The 21,617-nt window shown below is 40.8% G+C and overlaps 1 protein-coding gene across 32 annotated transcripts in view; it reads right to left on the bottom strand.

The window, feature by feature from the left end:
* The window catches only part of DTNA (dystrobrevin alpha), a 403,422-nt gene extending 382,736 nt beyond the window's left edge, over positions 1 to 20,686 (bottom strand). For 14 of the 32 annotated variants that reach the window (XM_070047045.1, XM_070047044.1, XM_070047043.1 and 11 more), the window contains exon 1: positions 20,463 to 20,685. The gene's annotated coding sequence lies outside the window, so the exon portion shown is untranslated. Of the gene's footprint in view, positions 1 to 19,950; positions 19,973 to 20,462 lie in introns of those variants that run through there. The other 18 variants (XM_070047034.1, XM_070047039.1, XM_070047037.1 and 15 more) reach the window with 3 other exon arrangements.
* Positions 20,687 to 21,617: the final 931 nt, after the last annotated feature.

Below are 21,617 nucleotides of genomic sequence, written 5' to 3' on the forward strand. Positions count from 1 at the left end.
CAAAAGGTTACATATAGTACATTTCCATTTATATTACATTTTTAAAAGGACACAGTTATGGAGACAGAGAACAGATTAGTGGTTACCAAGGATTACGGATGGAGGGAAGGAGGCGGGGGAGAGAAATGGGAGTGGCTATTAAAGGGTAGCACTAGGAATCCTGTGCTGATGAAATGGTTCAGTTCTCTATTTTGACAACAGTGATGTTTACACAAATCTACACATGTAATAAAATTGCACAGACCTAAACAGACACACACACACATACACAGGGGAGTGTATGTAAAATTTGGGAAATCTGAATAAGGTTGGTGGATCATACCAATGTCACTTTCCTGGTCCTGATATTGCACTACAGTTTTGCAAGATGTTATTATTGGGGAAACTGGCTGAAATGTACATGGGACCTCTTATTATTCCTTTCATCTGCATGTGAATCTATATCTCAAAATTTAAAGTTGTTTAACAAATGAAGGCATTGAAGAAGCTTAGGGCAGCTTCAATAGGAGAAGTTTTCACCTTTTATATAGCAGTGGCAGCTGCTTTGGTTAATCGCATCCAGCAGTCATGGAGCTGACTAAATTCCATTATATCAGTTAAAATTTCAGATACAGGAGTAGAGAGAGCTTGCCTAAAATCTCAAAGGTCTTGATCTTTATTCATTGCCTGTGTGACTGACATAGTGTATGGCCTTGGAAAGTTCCCGTCAACTCCCCTCTTAGAGGAGAGGGTGGGGCTAGATGATTTTAACATTCTACAAGCACATCCTGGTCCTAAGCCAGAGGTAGAGGATAAGAGTTGAGGAGGAGGGGGAGGAGATGGAGGGGGAGGAGGAAGATTATCACTGGGATCTGGTTAGAAGAAGAAGGTGAAGTCTTTCCCTTTGGTAAGATTACTAATGTGGTTTTAGAACAGCATTTGTTGATGATAAGAAACTTTAACCTCTGGAAACAGGATACATCAAACAAGTATACAGTGCTTGGGAACACTTTCTTAGGAAAACTGGAAACATAAATGCAATATCCTAGTAAAACACGACTAATAGAGAACAAAGGTGACACATTTAGTCCACTATGGTAAACAGGACAATATACAACATAATTGAAGACAAAGCTAATTTCACAAATATAAATAAGACACTTTCAAAAATGGTTTGGGGGCTTCCCTGGTGGCGCAGTGGTTGAGAGTCCGCCTGCCGATGCAGAGGACACGGGTTTGTGCCCCGGTCCAGGGGGATCCCACATGTTGCGGAGCGGCTGGGCCCGTGAGCCATGGCCGCTGAGCCTGCGTGTCCGGAGCCTGTGCTCCGCAACGGGAGAGGCCGCGATAGTGAGAGGCCTGCATACGCAAAAAAAAAAAAAAAAAAAAAAATGGTTTTGTTGTGTCTGTGTACATGTACGGAAGTATTTTAAAAATAACTGAGGAATCAATGTCCTTTTGCATCATAGTTTTGTTTTTGTTTTTCCCCAAGGAAAGGTCTGTGTAGGAGGTTGCAGCTGGAGGAGCATAGTAGCCCAGATTTCCTGAACAGTTAGGAAACCACAGGGATTAGCCAACCAAGAGTCCAAACACCGACTTGAGGGAGTCTTTCCTTCATGGACTTTGCCATCTAACAAAATGAACCAAGCCAGTGAACCTACTGGCAACCTAAGTGGAAGAATCCATTTGGAATGGCTTAGAGCTGATCTCAGGGTAGAGGCAGGTAGAGTAGGTTGAGCCAGCTGTTTGCGAGTATTCTTTTTTTTTTAATATATATAAATTTATTTATTTATTTATGGCTGAATTGGGTCTTCGTTGCTGCGTGCGGGCTTTCTCTAGTTGCCGCGAGTGTGGGTTACTCTTCATTGCGGTGCACGGGCATCTCATTGCGGTGGCTTTTGTTATGGAGCACGGGCTCTAGGCACGTGGGCTTCAGTGGTTGTGGCGCGTGGGCTTAGTTGCTCCGTGGCATGTGGGATCTTCCTGGACCAGGAATTGAACCCGTGTCCCCTGCATTGGCAGGTGGATTCTTAACCACTGCGCCACCAGGGAAGTCCCTGTTTGGGAGTATTTTGAGAGAGAATTTAAAAAGGCATCAAGCAAGGGGAAGGCAGTCTGCTCCAATAGTAGAACTGTTAAACGAATACTCAAAAGCTTACAATTATACATTCTAGGATAATCAACCCATGAAAACACTGCCATGCTCCCAACCCCCACACAAGAATCCTCCTGCCAATGCAGGGGACACGGGTTCGAGTCCTGGTCCTGGAAGATCCCACACGCCACGGAGCAACTAAGCCTGTGCACCACAACTACTGAAGCCCGTGTGCCTAGAGCCCGTGCTCTGCAACAAGAGAAGCCACCACAATGAGAAGCCCGTGCACCACAACGAAGAGTAGCCCCTGCTAGCCGCAACTAGAGAAATCCCATGTGCAGCAATGAAGACCCAACGCAGCCAAAAATAAATAAAATAAGTAAATTTTTAAAAAAAGATTCTTAAAAATAAATAGATAAATTAGTCTCCTTCCTCTTCCCTATTCTCTTTCCAGAAAAAGACATAAGCGCAACGCATGAAATCCTGCAGTGAGGCCCAGGACCTGATGTCTGCTCCCTTTCTATTGCTACCTGGTCTTCTCTTTCACTTCACATGAGTGTAGCGTCTAGGGAGGTCTGTTTATGTCTTCATTTCAGGGGTCTGAGGTGGGTTGCAGGCAGTAGCTGATGGGGATACCCACTTTTTCATGCTGTTGTTGATTTCTAACCCAAGGAAGCACCTGAGAGACTGTCACATAACTCTGGAGAGCCTTCCTACTTCTTGGAATTTCAACGCATTTTCCCAAATGTCTAGTATTTCATACAACAAAGCAATTTTACCTTTCTTTATGTCATGTTGTTTCACTAACTGTTTTTCTTATGAATTGCATCTCCCAAGTAGAATGTAAGCTCCCTGAGGACAAGGGAGTGGTGCTTCTCCAACTGCTCTGAGTGGCCCTGCCTTCCCATACACACTGGTGAATGGACACCTTCATCTTCCTCCAGTTCCGCCCTGACCTACCTAAGCAGAGGAAACATTACTTTGCAATAGGCTGATGGCTTCTCTCATGAGACCTTAGAGCAAATCATTCAGTTGCCGGCTCAGCATCTGGCAAAGCCCAGGTAACATTTCAGGTGCTGCTAAAGAAAATGATGTTAGCAGTAAGATACTATTTTTGCGTCTGAGATCTGCTCTATATTCCTCTTAGTCTATCACTATGTAAAGACTGACATATTTTGACCATATAAAGGTTTTAATTTTGCAGCAATGTCAATTTCACTATCAGTGTATATTTGTGGTTAAGCTTTGTGTTTATCTTCTGGGTCTGCATCCATCTTGATGAGTGTTTTCTGGGGTCATGGACATGGTGATTAGTATAATAGATCAAGCTCACAATAATACACACCCTGGCAGTTTTAAGAGATATGAAGTAAAGGCTTCTGGAAAATAAACTGAGCTTCAAAAGCTATGTCTGTGTAAATGCATGATAATCTAAAACAGGGTGGCTGTTACTTTTATCACCAATTTTAAGCAACTTCTAAAATTCTCTATGAACTGTTAGATCCATCAAGTGAACCTCATTCACCACAGTCATCCTGATTATAACAATCACATCTTATGGGAAAAAAGGATCATTCTTTTACGAAGCCTTGCTAGTTTGTATCTCATAATGCAGTGTTTACTTCTCATCACGGTAGAAAATTTCTACTTTTTTCCATCAAATAAGCAAAAATGGATAAACCCTAACCTGCAAGGTGCCAAACATGTTTATTTAAGCATTGTTCCTAGTCATCTCTCATATCGGAAAGAGTCGTTTAAGCTAAAAAGAGTTAAAATAAAAGAGTTGTTTTGTTCTTGAAAGATGTCTGTTCAACGATATATGATGTTTTCCAGACCTACAGCCCTAAGGTTTTCCACTCTTAGCAGATTATGTACTTCTCACAAGACCTTTTCAGTGAATGGTGACACCAGCACCACTGTGGAGTTAGGGTTGAGCTCTGGCTTCAAATGGTCTCGAAGTATTAACCCCAAGACCATAATGGCAGCTACGCAATTTGTCTGTTGGATTCACCAATGCAAGGTGGAACAGTCATATGTGCTGAGGGGTTTTTGAGGTCTGCTGCTAGCCGCCATTTGCTTCATAGGTGAGAGGGCCATTGCTTTTCCTGCCCGAGAGAGTAAGGGTTACATTTCAATAGTAGCTGAGAATCTGATAGATAAACAGTTACTAGCAGATAAACTTGGGAAAACAGAAAGTCAGAAATATGATTTACTGGTGTGTATCTGCCACTTTGAGATGAATCTATACACTTAGAAATAACCCCATTTCTCACCTGGGGAGATGCTGAAGCATAAGTGAAAATCACAAAGTATAACTTTTTTCAGAAATGATTGAGGAAGTTGTAATACTAGGGCTATCTAATATTTCTATGCCATAATTCAACTCCACTGCCCAAATCCTACAGCAAAGTCTGCCAAACACACAGCCCGGGCTGATGGTACTTTGGGGCATAAAGGCTCAAGGGTGGTAGATGGCATTGTACCACCTCGTGGTAGGGGGACCTCGTGGGCAAGGAAACAAAACAGAGTGGTGATCAGGCATTCAACAGATGCAGAAACTCAGAACAGAGACACAGGGAAACCGTAAGCTACATGGAAACCTCTCCCTCAAACAGGAAATATGTTTGAGGTGGTGCTAGTGAAAGTTCAAGCCAATTTCACTCATATTTTGTGAGACAGAGTTACCTCAGGATTTGGGGACATCCATGAGGCTGACATGTGCAAACTTGCCTATTATATTTAAATATGTCTTATTCCTGTTTATTAATATGTGATTATAATATGATTAGCTGTTTGTATATGGCTGTGATATGTCCTTAGAAAAAGAAAATTTGAGAGCAGAGCCTGATTATGCGGGTCTCTCACTTAATTACAACTATAGAGAGATCAGATAAACAAGCCACAAGGTCTGACCAAGGCATCACTCTTCATCCACCCAGTGGCTGCTCTTCCTAATTACTCATGACTCGAAAGCATCCTATTCATACAATCAGTGTTTTGCACATTCCTTTCTTCTCCACCTTCTAGAAGCTATTCTGCCCCCACTTGATCAGTTACCTAGATGACAAGGCCCAGGCAACTCTAAAGTTGTCTGGTAGCTTCTTTCTTTGTTCACTAATAACTTAGTCATAGACCCTGGGAATTTCAGTTCTACCCCTTAAGCAAGTTATGTAAAGCATTGTTGAGAGGGATTAAATGAAATCATACACCTGAAATGTTTAGGAGAGTTCCTGACACCTCGTAATTCTTCAGTGTTTCCACTGCTTTTATTCAACTCATTTCCCTTAGTCTGACTCCAGATGCCAAGAGCCAACTTCTGATGTTAATTTTTCTTTCCATGGAGATTCTTGCCTATAGGGCAAGAACGCCCTGATCGTGCTGATCCTAGTGACAATGATAATTCTAAAAATGGCATCCTTATTTATAGCTCAGTCCGTATAAGCTTGCTTAATGTGACTATGCCCTTGAGAAAAAGATCTGGTTTCTGAATTCAATCTCTGGACTTTGATGAATTCACTGAAGTAATGCTTCTGTGTCAACACCAACCTCTGTCTTTCCTCCCAACTTCTACAGCTCATTTTCTGGTTGTTAACAGAGGCTGCATGTTAGAACACACCAGGCTGTTTAAATTACAACCTGGGGATGGGATCCATGCATTCTGATTTTTAAAAAGCTACCCTGGGCTGTAAGCACAGATCTGCACTAACCCCCATAATCAGTGTTAGCCTTGAAATTCTAGAGTCAGAAAGACAATTCTGATGCAGGTGGTCCTTGAAACATATTTTGAGACTGATTAAAAAAAATGAATGGCCAATTTCATAGCCCCATTGAGCCAGAGCGGCACGTAGAAGGCATGGTGAGTATAAATTATGGCAAAGGCGAGCTCGCTCACAGAATATCATAAGATACTGAATCCAAGTAAATAATGTGGAATGACTGATGCACCAGGGAGGAAGGAAAAGTAGAAGATATGGTCTTGCCACGGGCTTGGTGAGAGCTCGGAGAAGCACAAGCCAGGGACTTACATGTTTCTAGTTTCATAACTGATGAGTCTCCCTGATGACCTTTCACAGCTAGATGGGGGCTGGGGTATGGAGTGGGGGAAGAGAAGAGAAAATCAAAACAAAACAAACAAACAAACAAAATGATGGCAAGAATAGGTAGGAGAAAAAGGTAATTGGCATAGATTAGCATCTGTTCACAAGCATGCAGAAGGATGAAGGCTAAGAAAGAAATGGAGCACCGGTATCTGTCACCTTCTCCCCCCTTTATCACCAACTCAACCCTAAAATCAAAACCAAAAAATATTCCACATGTTCAACCTTGTGAAATCACAGGGCTATTTTTTCCCCTTAGACGATGGTGTCTGGGTGAAGTTGCATTATTTTGCCTTTGTAACCACTCCAGAGCAGATGGGTGTTTTTCTTCTTTGTCAATATGAGGATTCAAACTGTAGAAAGATGAAGCAACTCTCAATCTCACGTCTAAAATATTAGAGGGGGCTTCCCTGGTGGTGCAGTGGTTGAGAGTCCGCCTGCCGATGCAGGGGACACGGGTTCGTGCCCTGGTCCAAGAAGATCCCACATGTCGCGGAGCGGCTGGGCCCGTGAGCCATGGCCACTGACCCTGCGCGTCCGGAGCCTGTGCTCCGCAACGGGAGAGGCCACAACAGTGAGAGGCCCGCGTACCTCAAAAAAATAAAATATTAGAGGTAGTTAGAAAATGAGAACATTTAATTTATAGTTGTTATGTCATATGCTCCTGGAAAATAAGGCATAAGAGGAAAAAGAATTCTTAAGCCAATAAAGGAAAAAAAAAAGAAAATGAAAAAATGCACAAACAACAGACTACACTGACATTGAGGAAGACAAAAGAGAACAGTTGGATGCTTTGAAATGTTTTCCTATATTGAAAATCTGATTCATAGTTTGACCAAATATTCAAAATCAACCTGACATATATTGCTTCCTAAAAGTTGTTTAGCAGCATTAGCAGAAATATTATTCTGTATGCATTCTCATGGTAAACATTACTTTGGCAGTGTTTAGGTTAAAAGGAAGGGTCAGAATTTATCTGCATATGGAAAAAAATCACGTGACATTTAATGTGTATAAATAGAAACTAACACTGTAGAGGAAAATCTGGAGTACCACCTGCAGAAGACACTTACCCCTCCTGAATCCCCCTTTTCTTGCCCCCCATTTATTGTGGAAGAACTATTTGCCTTCATATTTAAGCCTTACCTAAGCATTCTGGTGATGATATAACCACCACATTTAAAAATGCCAACCAAGTGATTCCTCTAAGAAAGAAGACATCTGACTAGTACTGCCAGGTCTAGGGGCCTTTATTTATAAGGGATGAGTGTGTGAGAGAAAATATTTGCTCCACCATTTCAAAATACATTTTCAAAGAGGTGCTTCCTCCAACCTGCCCAAATGGTGTTATTTAACAAACACCGTATAATGAAGGTTTAGAAAAGTCTTCTCCCCAAAACACTGTGAAGGCACAGCCATTTAAACATCCAAGCAGGATGAGTAAATGAGAAATATAATCATATGTAAGGCACAAAGGGAACAGAAGGGATGAAAAGCATAATACAACTGGCAGTGGGGAATATTGAAAGGATAACATAATATTTTTCCAGACCCAGGACGTGCCATTTGAATTCAAAAGCAGATAAACTGTTTATGAGCCATTTCCCTGATTTACTCAAGAACAAGACACCTTTAAAAAAGCATGTGGAATAAAAGGTATGTGGACCTGAAATTCGTGATTTATAGAAACTAAAAAATTCCATTAAAAAATTACATATAGTAAAATGTGGTAACTGATGAAAAATCTAAAATATCTGTCACCCAAAGAGACGGATACTAAGTAAACTCAAAACTATTATGTTCTCTAAAATTAGTGAATTGCTAATTGAAAGAGTGAAATAATTAAAAAAAATACCATCCTTAAAATAAACTAAAACTGAACCATATTTAGGACTATAAGCCACAGACTACTTCTCAAATCTGCATCTATCTGTATTTTATTACAATCATAAAACATATTTTTTCATCTTTTAACCGTTTACTTCTGAACTGATTTTGTCTTACCGCATCCTGGGGTTTGTAACTGCAGCCCAATTAGAAAATTTCTATTTAGGAATGGAGCTTCTCTTTCCTCAGGACAGTTTTGGAGCCAAGATTCCTTTAATCTCACATGACTCCAGAGAAAAATGCCAGCATGCAATAGACAGTGAATCCCCCATGGTAGAGCTGGTGTGGTAATGACAATGATGAGTCTGGACATCTGCATATGCATCTGTCTCTAACAATACTGTGTGACAAGATCTCCTAAAATGAATCTTCAAGTGATGCAAAAACGCCCCCCACCTTCGCCTCCAAATATCCTCATGCCTGGTGTCAGCCCTAGAAAACATCATGAAAACAGCTAGAAAAACCCATTAATGTACGACTTGGCAGCTACGAGGAACAAAGGCGGGGAAGTGTAGGCGTGGCTGAATTTTTTGGTTTCCATCACAGAATCAGACATGGAGCAGTTATGACTATTTGGGTTAAGGATACAAAACAATTGTGCAGATCATTAAGAAAGCTTCAACTAAAGAGACCATTTGGGGTATAAATTTTAAATTTCTTTTCTATATTTCCTTGAAACATATTTATAATTAAAACATGCTGAATGTTAAATGTGATACACAGATTTTCCAAAAACCTTAACTGATGAGTCAAGAATCATGAAAAGCATAAATTTAGTGTGTCCTGCAATGGTTGAAGGGGCTGCTCTAGGTATTTGGTTTCCAGCTGTAGAAGCATCAGAAGCACCTGGAGGGCTTGTTGCAAGAGATTGCTGGGCTCTATCCCCAGAGTGTCTTAGAAATTTGCATTCACAAAGGGTTCCAAGGTTGTGCTGATGCTGCCTGAGGACCACACTTTGAGAACCACTTTTCTACTATGGTGAGAATTTCAGGGTTAACTACAATGTCATTAACTAGATTTGTCTTTGGGAAGAATTTCGCTAGACTGTTGTTCTTTGTGATTGCCTCGTTGTCAACTGTTATTTCTTAGCCCCGGCTCTTGTACTTAATCTCCTGAGTAGGGATCAAACAAGTTGACAAAATCAATATACTTATTTTTAATGCATAATTTTACATCAAAAGAAATTAACATGAATGCTTGCTGGTAGGTGCTCCTTAGAGATTAAACATAGATTTGGGGTTCACTATTTTCTTCCTAGCTTAGCCACCTTTTCCAACACGCTTTCTGGCTGAAAACTGCATTTCAGATGGATAATGTTCCTGGGAATGAAGGACACTTAGTGAGAATTCAGGAAGGGCTGGGATGGTATAGTTCCAGCATTCTGCCAGAAAAGACAGTCTATGAGAATGGGGGAAGTTTCCAACCTTGCTGCAGCCTGCAGTCATGGTTTCCCTGTAGAGGAAAAAGCCTTGGTTCGGAGGAATAAGAGTACCGCCACGTGATCCCTGAACCTTAGCACTGATGGAATGTTCTGTAATCCTATTTGTATCCTTGTCCAAGTACTCCCTCATCCCACTGATCTATAAAGTGCTTATTATTCAGAAACAGATCAGTCGTAATCCCCTGAGATTTATCCTCTGAGAATCAATGTTGAGTGATATTTTTAAGTTTACACTTGCATAAAAACTGTGGAGTGGACGTCTGTGAAGATGGAGCAGAAGTACTTTTCCCTCTTCCTTTCGCTACGTATAACTCAAAACCCTGGACACTGCACATAAAATAAACATACAAAGACTCTTAAAGCGAGAAGGCAAACGAAGCTAGGGGTTCTCAGGGCCCAAGGAATGACAGGGTGGTGAGTTCCCTGGATTTTTGCATTGCTTCATACATACCAGACATGGATATAAAGAAACCGGAAACCCAGAAATGCCAAAAGGCACAGATAAAAAAATGGTAGGCCACCAGAAGTGTGCTCTTTCAGCCAAAGGGCCAGGAAAAGAGCAGCATAAAAAAACAAAAAAACATTTAGACAGTAACTTCTCTACTCCAGCCATATGAGACAGAAAAACTGGGGTCCCACAACCTCCATGCCAACAAAGACTGAGTAGGGAGGCTAGACTTTCACCCTCACCAGGCTGTAACAAGGCACCCCAATTCCCCTCAACCCCATCAAGGTGATGTCACAAAAAGCAAAGTAGGGAGGTGGGACTTCCTTCTCACCAGGCAGTAATGGGACTCCCACTGCCCACCTCCACTAGGCTGTCAATGGGGACCATATGGGGAGCCTGAACTTCCACCCCCATCTGGTCGTACCAAGTCTCCCCTCGTCCTCTCTACTGAGTGGTGTCATGGGAGGCCTAGAGGAGAGTAAGGACTATCATCATGGCCCAGCAGTAATTAGACCACCTCCCTGTCCTCATGTCGTCAGGTGAGGGCACATGGGCAACAGAATGAGAGGTATCAGTGAAGACCCAGTGAGGAGCCTGAATTCATACCCTACCCCACACGAATCCAGAGCCCTCTCAGGTGACAGGGGAGACTGGGTAAGAAGTCTACACTTCTACATCCACTGATGATGAGGTGGCACCATTCCCATTTCGCTGGGGTGATGTTACTGGAAGCTAGCTAAAACAGAAGGTTAGGGACTTCCCTGACAGTCCAGTGGTTAAGACTTTGCCTTCAAATGCAGGGAGTGTGGGTTCAATCCTTGGTCAGGGAGCTAAGATCCCACATGACTCACGGCCAAAAAAACCAGAACATAAAACAGAAGCAATATTGTAACAAATTCACTAAAGACTTTAAAAATGGTCCACATCAAAAAAAATCTTTAAAAAATAAAATAAAATAAAACAGAAGGTTAAAATAAGATCCAGAGTCTTGTAACATAATAAGAAAACGGCCAGGTTTCAGTTGAAAATCATTCATCATACCAAGACCATGGAAATCAGAAACTGAGTGAAAAAAGACAATGACAGATGCCCATAACGAGATGACAGAAATGTTAGAATTATCTGACAAAGTTTTTAAAGCAGCTATAATAAAAAAATACATCAAAATGAGAAATTATGAACATGCTTGAAACAAATGAAAAAGTAGAAAGTGTCAGCTAAGAAACAGAACATATAAGAAAGAACTAAGTGGAAATTTTAGAACTGAAAGAAATCAGTAACCAAATATAAAATTTAGTGGGTGGGCTCAATAACAGAATGGAAGTGACAGAGAAAGAATCTGATAGATAGGTATGATAAGATAGAACAATTGGAATTACCCAGTCTGAACAACAGAGAAAACAGACCAAAACTAAATAGGTATGATAAGATAGAACAATTGGAATTACCCAGTCTGAACAACAGAGAAAACAGACCAAAACTAACAATGACAACAAAGCCTCAGAAACCCGTGGAAGCTCCCAGAGATTTTCAGGCTGGTCCTAATCCCTGGAAGCTGTGAATGTGACCTTATACAGCAAAAGGAATTTTGTAGATGTGATAAAATTAAACATTTTGAGATAGGGATAATATCATGGACTATCTGGGTGGGACCTGAATGTAATTAAGTGTCCTTAAAAGAGGCAGGCAAAAAGAGATGTGACTATAGAAAGGAAGTAGGAGATGTGATTACAGAAGCAAGAGACTGGAGTGATGTGAAGAAGGGATTGTGAGTCAAAGAATACTGGTGGCCCCCAGAAGCTAGAAAAGGCAAAGAAAGGTATTGTCCCCAGGAGCCGTCAGAAGGAACTAGTCCTTCCAACCCCTTGACTGTGGCCCAGTGAAACTGATTTCTGACTTCTGGTCTCCGCAACTGTAAGAGAATAAATGTGTGCTGTAAAACACCACATTTGTGGTAATTTGTTACAGCAGCCATAGGAAACTAATACACTGTGGTACTATAACAAAAGAGCTAACGTTCATGTCTTAGAGACCTAGAAGGAGAGGAGAAAATAGACAGGGATCAAAAAGTACTCAAAGAAATAAAGGATGAATATTTCTCAAATTTTGACAAAAGACCTAAATTTATAGATTCGTGAACCTGAATGCCAAACAGAAAGCCCAAAGAAATACATATGTCTAGTTAAGACTTAAATGTAAGACTTGAAACTATAAAACTCCTAGAAGAAAACATAGGGGAAAAACTTCATGACATTTGTCTTGACAATGATTTCATGGATATGACACCAAAAGCATAGATAACAAAAGCAAAAATAAACAAGTGGGACTACATCAAACTAAAAGGTTTCTGCACACCAAAGGAAGCAACAGAGTGGAAAGGCAATCTAAGGAATGGGAGAAAATATTTGCAAACTATATATCTCATAAGGGATTATGCTCCCAAATATATAAAGAATTCCCACAACTCCATAGTAAGAGTAATAACTCAATTTAAAAATGGGCTAAGGGGGCTTCCCTGGTAGCACAGTGGTTGGGAATCTGCCCCCCAATGCAGGGGACATGGGTTCGAGCCCTGGTCTGGGAAGATCCCACATGCTGCGGAGCAACCAAACCCATGCGCCACAACCACTGAAGTCCGCGTGCCCAGAGCCCGTGCTCTGCAACAAGAGAAGCCACCGCAATGAGAATCCCGCGTACCACAACGAAGAGTAGCCCCCGCTCACCGCAACTAGACACATGTGTAGTCAAATTTATGAAAACTAAAAACAAACAAAAATCTTTAAAAGAGCAAGAGAGAAATGACGCTTCATCTATAGGAGAAAACCAGTTAGAATGACAAAAGATTTCTCACCAGAAAACAGGGAGGCCACAAGGAAGTGGCACAACATATTGAAGTACGGAAAGAAAAGAACTGTCAACCCAGAATCCTATATCCAGTTAAAACATCCTTCAGGAATGAAGGAGAAATAAAGACATTCTTAGATGAAGGAAAAAAATATATTGTCACGAGGAGACCAGTCTGCTCTAAAAGAATGGCTAGAGGAAGTTCTCGAAACAAGAAGGAAGCAATAAAAGAAAGAATGTTGCAATATCAAGAAAGAAGAAAGAATACGGTAAGCAAAAATATCGATAAATACAATGAATTTTTTCTTATTCCTCTTGAGCTTTCTGACTTATATTTGACAGTTGAAACAAAAATTATAACACTTTCTGATGTATGTAGAGGAAATATTTAAGACAATTATACTACAGATGGAAGAGGATAAAGGTACATAAGGAAAGGTAAGGTTTCTATGCTTCACTATAATTGATAAAATGACAACAGTGACAGGCAGTGATAAATTATATGTATATGATGTATATGATGTAATACTCAGAGCAACCACTAAAAAATCTATATGAATAGATACACTTAAAAACACTATAGATAAATAAAATAGGAATTTTATATATGCTCAAGTAACTGACAGGAAGGCAGGGAAAAAAACTCAGAGAAACTAAAAAACAAAAACAGAGGGAAAAAAAAGCCAAACAATAAAATGGCAGACATACATAGCCTTAATATATCAATAATTACAGTAAATGTAAATGGTGAAAATATACAAATTAAAAGACAGAGATCTGCAGAGTGGATTAAAATATATAATTCACCTATATTTTATGAACAAGGAGTTCAAATCAACTATAATAATATAGCCAGGCTGAATGTAAAAGGACAGGAAAAGAAATATCATGCAAACATCAATCAAAGAAAAAAAGGAATGTCTGTATTATCAGATACAGTAGACTTTGAGCAAATAAAATTACCAGATATAGAGAGGAATATTATGCAATGATAAAATAATCAATACACCAATAAGACATAGCAATCCTAAATATTTATATACACACCAAACAACAGAGCTGCAAGATACATAAAGTCAAACTGATAGAAGTGAAATGAGAAATAGACAAATCCACAATTATAATTGGAAAGTTCAAAAATTATTTCAACACTTAATGAGACAACTAGACAGAAAATTAGTAAAGACATACAAAAATTCATTAGCACCATCAACCTACAGGATCTAATGAGCATTTACAAGACACTCTACCCCAAAACATCAAAATACACAATCTTTTCAAGATTGTTTCCATGAAACATATGCCAAGATAGACATTTTGGGCCATAACATAAACCTCAACAAATTTTATAAAAACTGAAATCATACGGAGTGTGTTCTCTGACCAAAATGGAGAAAGATAACACAGGAAATAAAGTTCTCTGACCAAAATAAGAGAAAGATGACAGAAAAATCTCCAAACATTTGGAAATTAAATGCCACCCTTCTAAATAGCTCCATGGGTCAAAGAGGAAATCTCAGGAGAAATATTTAAAAATTGTACTTGAACTGAATTAAAATGAAAACACAACATATCAAAATGTATGGGACACAGCAATAGCAGTGCATCAGGGAAATTTATAGCACTACAAACATGGATTGGATATATTCTAACTTTTCAGATTATGTTTGTCAATGTAAAATAATCATACAATATGTTTACATGTTTATCTGTATTACTTTTTACAATAATATATGATACCACATATGATACTTTCATTCATGTTGCTGCAGGTGACAAAAAAAGATACACACATAGCTGTTCAGTTTTCTGTGCTGTGTTGCTACTAACAAATCTGTTCAGAAAACATAGCTGTGTTGCAGGTCTTGGCACTGTTCTTGGCTTGTGCTTGCTGTCAAAAAGGCAATCTTCTTCTTACTCAAAATAAACCAGAGCTTTATCATCATTCCTAGATCCAATCCCCACTGACAAAAAGGGATATCACCAATTTTACAAGTTTAGCCTGTACTCTCTTTGCTGGTAGTTTTATGCAGGGATTACCTTCCTAGGCTGAAGTTCTAAAACACAGTTGTTCCATTAATAAGTCATTTTTATGTGATAAAACTATTGAAGGGAACTGGCTAATTTCATGTGGTAATAATTAGGTCTGTTCACTAATATTGCAGTTTACTTCCATCTGGGCATGTGATAGAACAGCACTTCTCTTTCATCTTCAAGTTAGGAGTGGCCTTATGACTTGATTTGGCCAATAAAATAGGAGTAGAAGTTCCAGGTGTTGCTTCTGATAGAAGACTTTTAAGAACCTGTGGGTGATTCACCATGTTCCCGTGTGTTTGATGAATGAATTATGAGGATCCTGTAGATGACAGGGGCTTTATGAGCCTGGGTCCCCGAGTGAGGAAGATGTAAAGTAAGAGTCTTTTATTGACCAACTTGGGCACAAAGCATTAGCAAGAAATAAACCTGTATTCATTTCAGGACCCGAGATTTTAGAGTTGTTTGCTATGACTGCATAACCTAAACTATTATAACTGACTAATATATTTTGTATTTACATTAAACACACAAAAGTCTTTGCAATAGGACACTGCTCTATGGCATCAAACTGTAAACTATAGTTAATGAATTATTCATTGGTGTACTTGATGGAATCTTCCACTCTGATAATACACACACACACACAAAGTCAAATCAAGCCTTGAGTCCCTTTCCTTATGGTACAAACTGGAACAATATTTTACTAGTTACTCCATGGTGCTTTGTATTTTGGGGAGCATACAGTGAAATACTGTATCACATTCTTCAGGGATACATGAGTCACAGAAAATGTATGCGCGGCCTAGAACATTTCCAACAGCTTCAAAGAAGAGAGTCAGGTATTTGTATATGTGCACTCTATATAAACTGTGATTCATGGTTAATATTAACATTAATCATATCAACTGCATATTACCCATCATTTGCAGGGAGAAATAACATTGATTAATGTTTTCAAACACTGTGCATAGATCTTCACGTGCATCAGCACACCTAACCAATTAGTACTTCACTTTGCTAATCACATGTGCCATGTGTTCTAGGTTAACATTATTTGGATAATATTTAACATTAAGTTTTTTTATCATAACAATTACTATGGGTCATGTCAAAAGTCTCCAGTGTAAAGATTAACAGAGACTTTTAAATTTTACCAAGATAATTCAACAGGTGTTTTTATGTTATACTTTATATCCTCTTTGCAGTATACAGTACTCTAGACAAAGATATTGGGGGTAGATGAAACAGGTGACTTTAAATTCTTAAGTTTATTGATGGTCATAGAATTTCCAGCTGTTAAAGATATTTTCCTAATTATTTGAAATGCTATAGTATATATTCTTGATGTTAAAAATTTCTATAGTTTCAAATGGTCCTCAAGTTATTATTTTTGAATTCAAAAAATATATAACATAAATGAGAAATTCCCCATAATCCAGCAGACACCAGGCTTTGTCTAGGCATTTATATACCTGTTCTTGCTTTATATATTTTACATGTAAAATATGGGGCAAAAAGAATTTATATAAAGGCAGTTACAAGTTTTTCCACTGGTTTTTATTGAGGGAGAAGTAACCAAAAGATCAAATTAGGTGTTATGATTTTTAACAATGATGGGAACTTAATGCATCAGTAAAATTATGAACCAGATACTACAGTTATTAGTCTACCTATGACTAGTACTAACTACATCTGTAGTTAACAGTATGGATTACAGAATCAATACTCGAATCAGAATCTCTACCTATGTGACAGTGGTCATGATTACTGTTCTCCTTGTGCCTCAGTTTCCTCCTCCATAAAATGGGGATAATGGTAATATAGGAAGCCTTCGTTTGGCTCTTGTGAAGAATACCTAAGTTACTCTATATAGAGCTGTAGAATGATGTCCAGCACACAGTAAGTCAATAAATTTAGTTATTATTATTGTTTGCTTTAAATTATTAATACACATTTCCCCAGCGTGTTCAACACTTAATTCACCTCACTCTGGTGCCTCTTCTCTTCCTACGGACATTTCAGGGAGTCTTATGGATGTGCGATGAATCGATTACGTTTCTATTTTGAGACATTCTGCCACTTTAACAACAACCAAACACACACACACACACACACACACACACACAACTGCTTTTTAAAATTTGAAAGTAGTTGTTAAGGCAAAGAAAGAAAATGACTATATTTCATTAAATTTAAATAACTTCAAAAATCGGATAATAACCAGATACGGGTTGCACATGCTCTACATGCTATAAAAAGTATTGATAGAAGTTTTGTAATCGTCCCCATGTCCATAGGTGGATGATGAGGTGAAACAGTACATCAGCTGGTAGATAGAGAAGTGCAGAGATAACCAGAGTGAGATATAAATCTCTGATTCAGAAAACATTGATGAAAGCATTTAAGAAGACCACCTGACTTAAACACCTCCTCACACGTCATGCCTCTGTAAATATGTGACTTCTAGGGCATCCTGTTCCAACTTCCATGTCTGGCCCAGAATCCTTTATTACACATTCTTACAGAAATCCTTCTTTTAGAACTCATGGCAATTTGTAAATAAACATTTATTTGTATAATCATTGTATTGAAGTCTGGCCCCTGTGCTGGCAGGGCGCACTCATCTTTCTGCTCACCAGTGATCCCCAGTTCTTTGCCCAGCACTGGAGGCGAAGGGCCTCTCAAGAAACAGAGACAGCACAACTCTCCCAAAACTAGAGGTAGGGGACTTGAAAGGAAAAAGTCGTGTCAAATCCCCCAGGTGAGATAAAAGTAGTGAGAGAATGCTTTTTCTAAAATAAGTAAGAGAAACTAGAAAACTGGAACAGGTGAGTCAGTTCAGAAAGGATATATGTATGTGCCATAGGATTTATGCCTTAATAACCATCAACGTTTTATATAGACTTGGCAAATTCAAATTCACTTTCAATAACAAAAACGATTGTGCCTGATGGCATGCAACTTTCCTGACTACAGCACTGTGCTCTAACACCCCCAACGAAAGATGGAGCCCTAATTTGGCGTGTGGAAGAGTTTAACCACTGAAGATAATTATTTTCATGTCCAAAGATCACGTTTCCATATAGTTCAGTTGGATTGTATTCTCTTTTCACATATGATGTGGAATAAGTGAGCATTTGAAGTATGTACACTGAATTTAATTAAACTGAAAGACAAGACTTAAGGAAATCTATGAATGTCAAAATAATTTTGAAACATTATGTGAAGCAGAAATTAAATTTACTTGAAAAAACAACAGATGAAGACCTAAGAGAGACATCTGTCCAATAAAATGAATATTATAAGAGTTCCATGATAAGTTCAAATGAGAAGTAATTCTCTAAATATGTGCAGTTGGACTTCACCCCATTGAGACCTTTCTTCACATCATGGTTCATTTAAAACAAGTGGATATTTTTACAGTATTTCAGCTTAGAACTAATGAGAAAATGTGATTTCAGTCTTCATTGCTACACAACTTTGCCTAAAGTACATACAATTGGTGAAAAGGCATGACATATACAAACACTCGCAATATAGCCTGCTTTTAATCACTGAGAGTTGAAAGGGAATTGCATAATTCTTCTTTTAAAACTGCCTAAGCTCTTGTCAGTGTGATTGAATTAAAGATGATTAAACTCGCTCAAAATTTCTGCAAGACGGTGTTTGGAAGAAAATGATGGCCCTGCTTTGAGCAAAGAACAGACTAATACCTTACGAAGTTTAAAATTAAGTGCAAATTTAGAGATTCGGCTGCCTGCTTTATAATTTACTTTGCTGATAAATCTTAACTGCTGAAAATCTTAACTTTGCTGATAAATACTACTTTAATCTATAATTGTTGTAGGAAACGGTCAATTGTGGCAAAAGGAAATGACTCAAAGGATACTTGCCGTAATTATAGTATTAGAAATTATAGTATTAGAAAAAGTGTTAATGGTCCTAAGGGCGTAGCACACAGTTAAGAGGTTCATCTTGGTAGAGACGTGGTCAATATATCAAATACAGAAGATTTTAGGTCTTATTTTTATGAAAAAAAAATATGTTGGTTTAGAGTACATCAAAAGCTCAACTAGGCTCTAATATTTAAAACTGTACGACCTTGGGTAAATTACTCCACCTCTCTGTGTCTGGATTTCCTCATCTGTAAAAGGTGGACAGTATTATTACCTACTCTTTATGGTGGTGTTAGAATTAAGTGAGTGACTAAAGCTAAAGTTCATAGAACTGTGCCTGGAGGGCTGTTTTTTTCCTAAAGTTTCTACCTTTGGAATAAGCAAAATAAGTCCTTTTTGTAAAAGAAATTAATAATTAGGCATACGTCAACAATGTAGGTTACTGATACGTTTGAAAGGAAACACAAGACACATTAAACACCAAGCGATCATAACAGATAAACTTGAACAGAAACATCAACTCAAAAGACCCTTTTTTAGAGCAACAATGAACCTAATGGCGGTGAACTTCACTGCCAGAGTACATCCAATACCCCTCACCCCGACTCAAGTTCTACACTTACCTTCTCAAAACCATACCCCAATCTCGCCAGAGGAAAGTTTTACTACCAAGTCCCGGGCATGGTACCCCTGAGCCCAGCCCCGCCATCCCTCTTCTCTCCCTGGCTTTGGTCTTCTGATAGACACCTCGCCACCTCCCACTCCGGTACCAGAACGGACCTCGCTTCCGCCCTCTGTTCAGAGGAAAACTCCAGAGTGGGCAACAGGCTATAAAAGCCGGAGACACTCACCGTCCGCGCCGACCGCCCCCCCCGCCCCCCGCAGGGCGCCCCCTCCCGCCCGGCCCGCCGCCCCGGCACCGCAGTGCATCGCAACACGCGCAGACGCCGCCGGCGGGAGAGGATCCCACCGCGGATTTCCCGGTCAACAGTAGCCCCCCAGAACTCTCCCCACGTGAGTGTCATCCCTAATGGAGGTGGCCACGCCACCTCCCAGCAGCTCAGCCCGCGGGGACCACCGAGCGAGCAACCGTGACCACAAAAACAACTCAACCCGCGGCGCGAGCGAGCCGGCTGCCCTCGCCCTCCCGGGAGCTGTGCAGCGGCGACGGCAGTGGCGGCGGGGGCTGCGGCGCGGCCCGGCCTCGGCGGGAGGCCGACATTTACCTGCGCGGCCCCGCGCCCCCGGGCCGGCCATCCTGCCGCAGCCGCTCCCGCCGCCCCGCGGGCCCGAGGCGCCGCCCGCCGCCGCCCGGGGAGGCGCCGCGCCGCAGTCCCGGCTGCGGCGTCCGGCACATGCTTCGCGCTCCCGGCGGCCGGCGCCCGCGCACAGGTGGGAACCCCCGCGAGTGGGCGTAGGGGCGATTCCCTCCCTTCGCCGCGCTCGCCGCCCGCTTCCACTCTTGACTTTGCCGGGTGCGTGGCGCCTGCCCTTGCTCCGGCGGCCGAGCCTCCTCAGCCCGCGACCCGGCGCCGTGGGCTGCTGCGGTCCCTGCGCAGCTAGGGCTGCGCGTCACCGGCATCTCCCGCCCGGCGGCTGGCTCCGCGGCACCGGGCGGCCGGGGTCAGCGCGCGGCAGCCGGGCCCCGCGCCCACCCTCGCCCGCCACACGGACCCCGTCCACCCCCGCGCCCTCCCCCACTCCGGAGCTGTCAGAGAAGAAAACGCCTCGCACACACCTTGGAATGGACGGGCGCCTCAGTCACCGACTCGTCAAACTCTTAGAAGGTGTCCACCGGTCTGTGGGGAGGTTTGGGCATGGAGTAGGAGCCGCTTTCTTATTATTTAATAATGTTGGAAGTGCCCGGTCCGCTGCCAGAGTTGTGGGTCATGTGGGCACAGCAGAGGCTGGCTGCTGCCAGTACCAGGGTTTCCTGAGGATCCTGAAACTATGATCTCATCCTCCTCATCCGCCTCCCCCGCCCCTCTCTCCGCGGGCGCGCACGCACAGCACACACACATACACACACATGCACACACACGCACACATACGCTCCCACGGCATGCACTATCCTCCTTCCTGGACCGAAATATTCTTCAAGGGAAATACGGTGTTCACGCTCTTCATTGAAAAAAAAAAAGGAAAAAGAAAAATCCTTCTGGAGAAAGATTTTCCTCTTTCACAGCTTGATTTATGTGCTTTGTTTATTTCCTACAGTTGGCCCTCACACGTGCAAGGGAGCTGAACAGAACCTCAGAATTAAAATTAAAAATAATCGTCCTCTTATGTCGACCCAGATTTTGGTCAGAACCCAAGACTCAAACAGTACAATTTCAATTTAAAACAGAGGCAATAATATGCCAGGTTTGAATATGGAATAGTAATACCATCTGAGATGTGTGCAGTGGGTTTCTTTCCCAAGCCGCGAACATCTCCCAAACATTACCTCATTTATTTGCAGAACATCTTTGCAGAGGAAGAGGATGAGAAGGCAACTAGTACTGTCACTTCAGAGATACAGAAGCACAGGGCAGATAACATGACTTATCCAGGTTCAAGTAAGTCAGTATGTCACTATAAACATTAATTGCACAGCTACTCACAATTTGCCAAATTCACTATAATCAGTTCCTGGAAACTTAAGGTACTGAAAAATAATGAAGATATTTTTGATTATTTTTAAATGACCTTCTGCCTAAGATCGCAAATTAGTTAATTAATTTTTCTCTAGTATGGGTTTTCATAGAATGTTCTCCTGTGTATTTGTATATATCTCCAGTTTCACGTTTCCATTTATTTTCTTTCTTTAGTTTTTCCGGGGCTGTTTTATGTCTGCATGTCCCTGTGTGTATTCATATTCATTTGAGTGTTTTAAACTCCTTAGCAGTAACAA

Source organism: Globicephala melas, chromosome 13 (assembly GCF_963455315.2).
Source record: "Globicephala melas chromosome 13, mGloMel1.2, whole genome shotgun sequence".
Classification (NCBI taxonomy): domain Eukaryota; kingdom Metazoa; phylum Chordata; class Mammalia; order Artiodactyla; family Delphinidae; genus Globicephala; species Globicephala melas.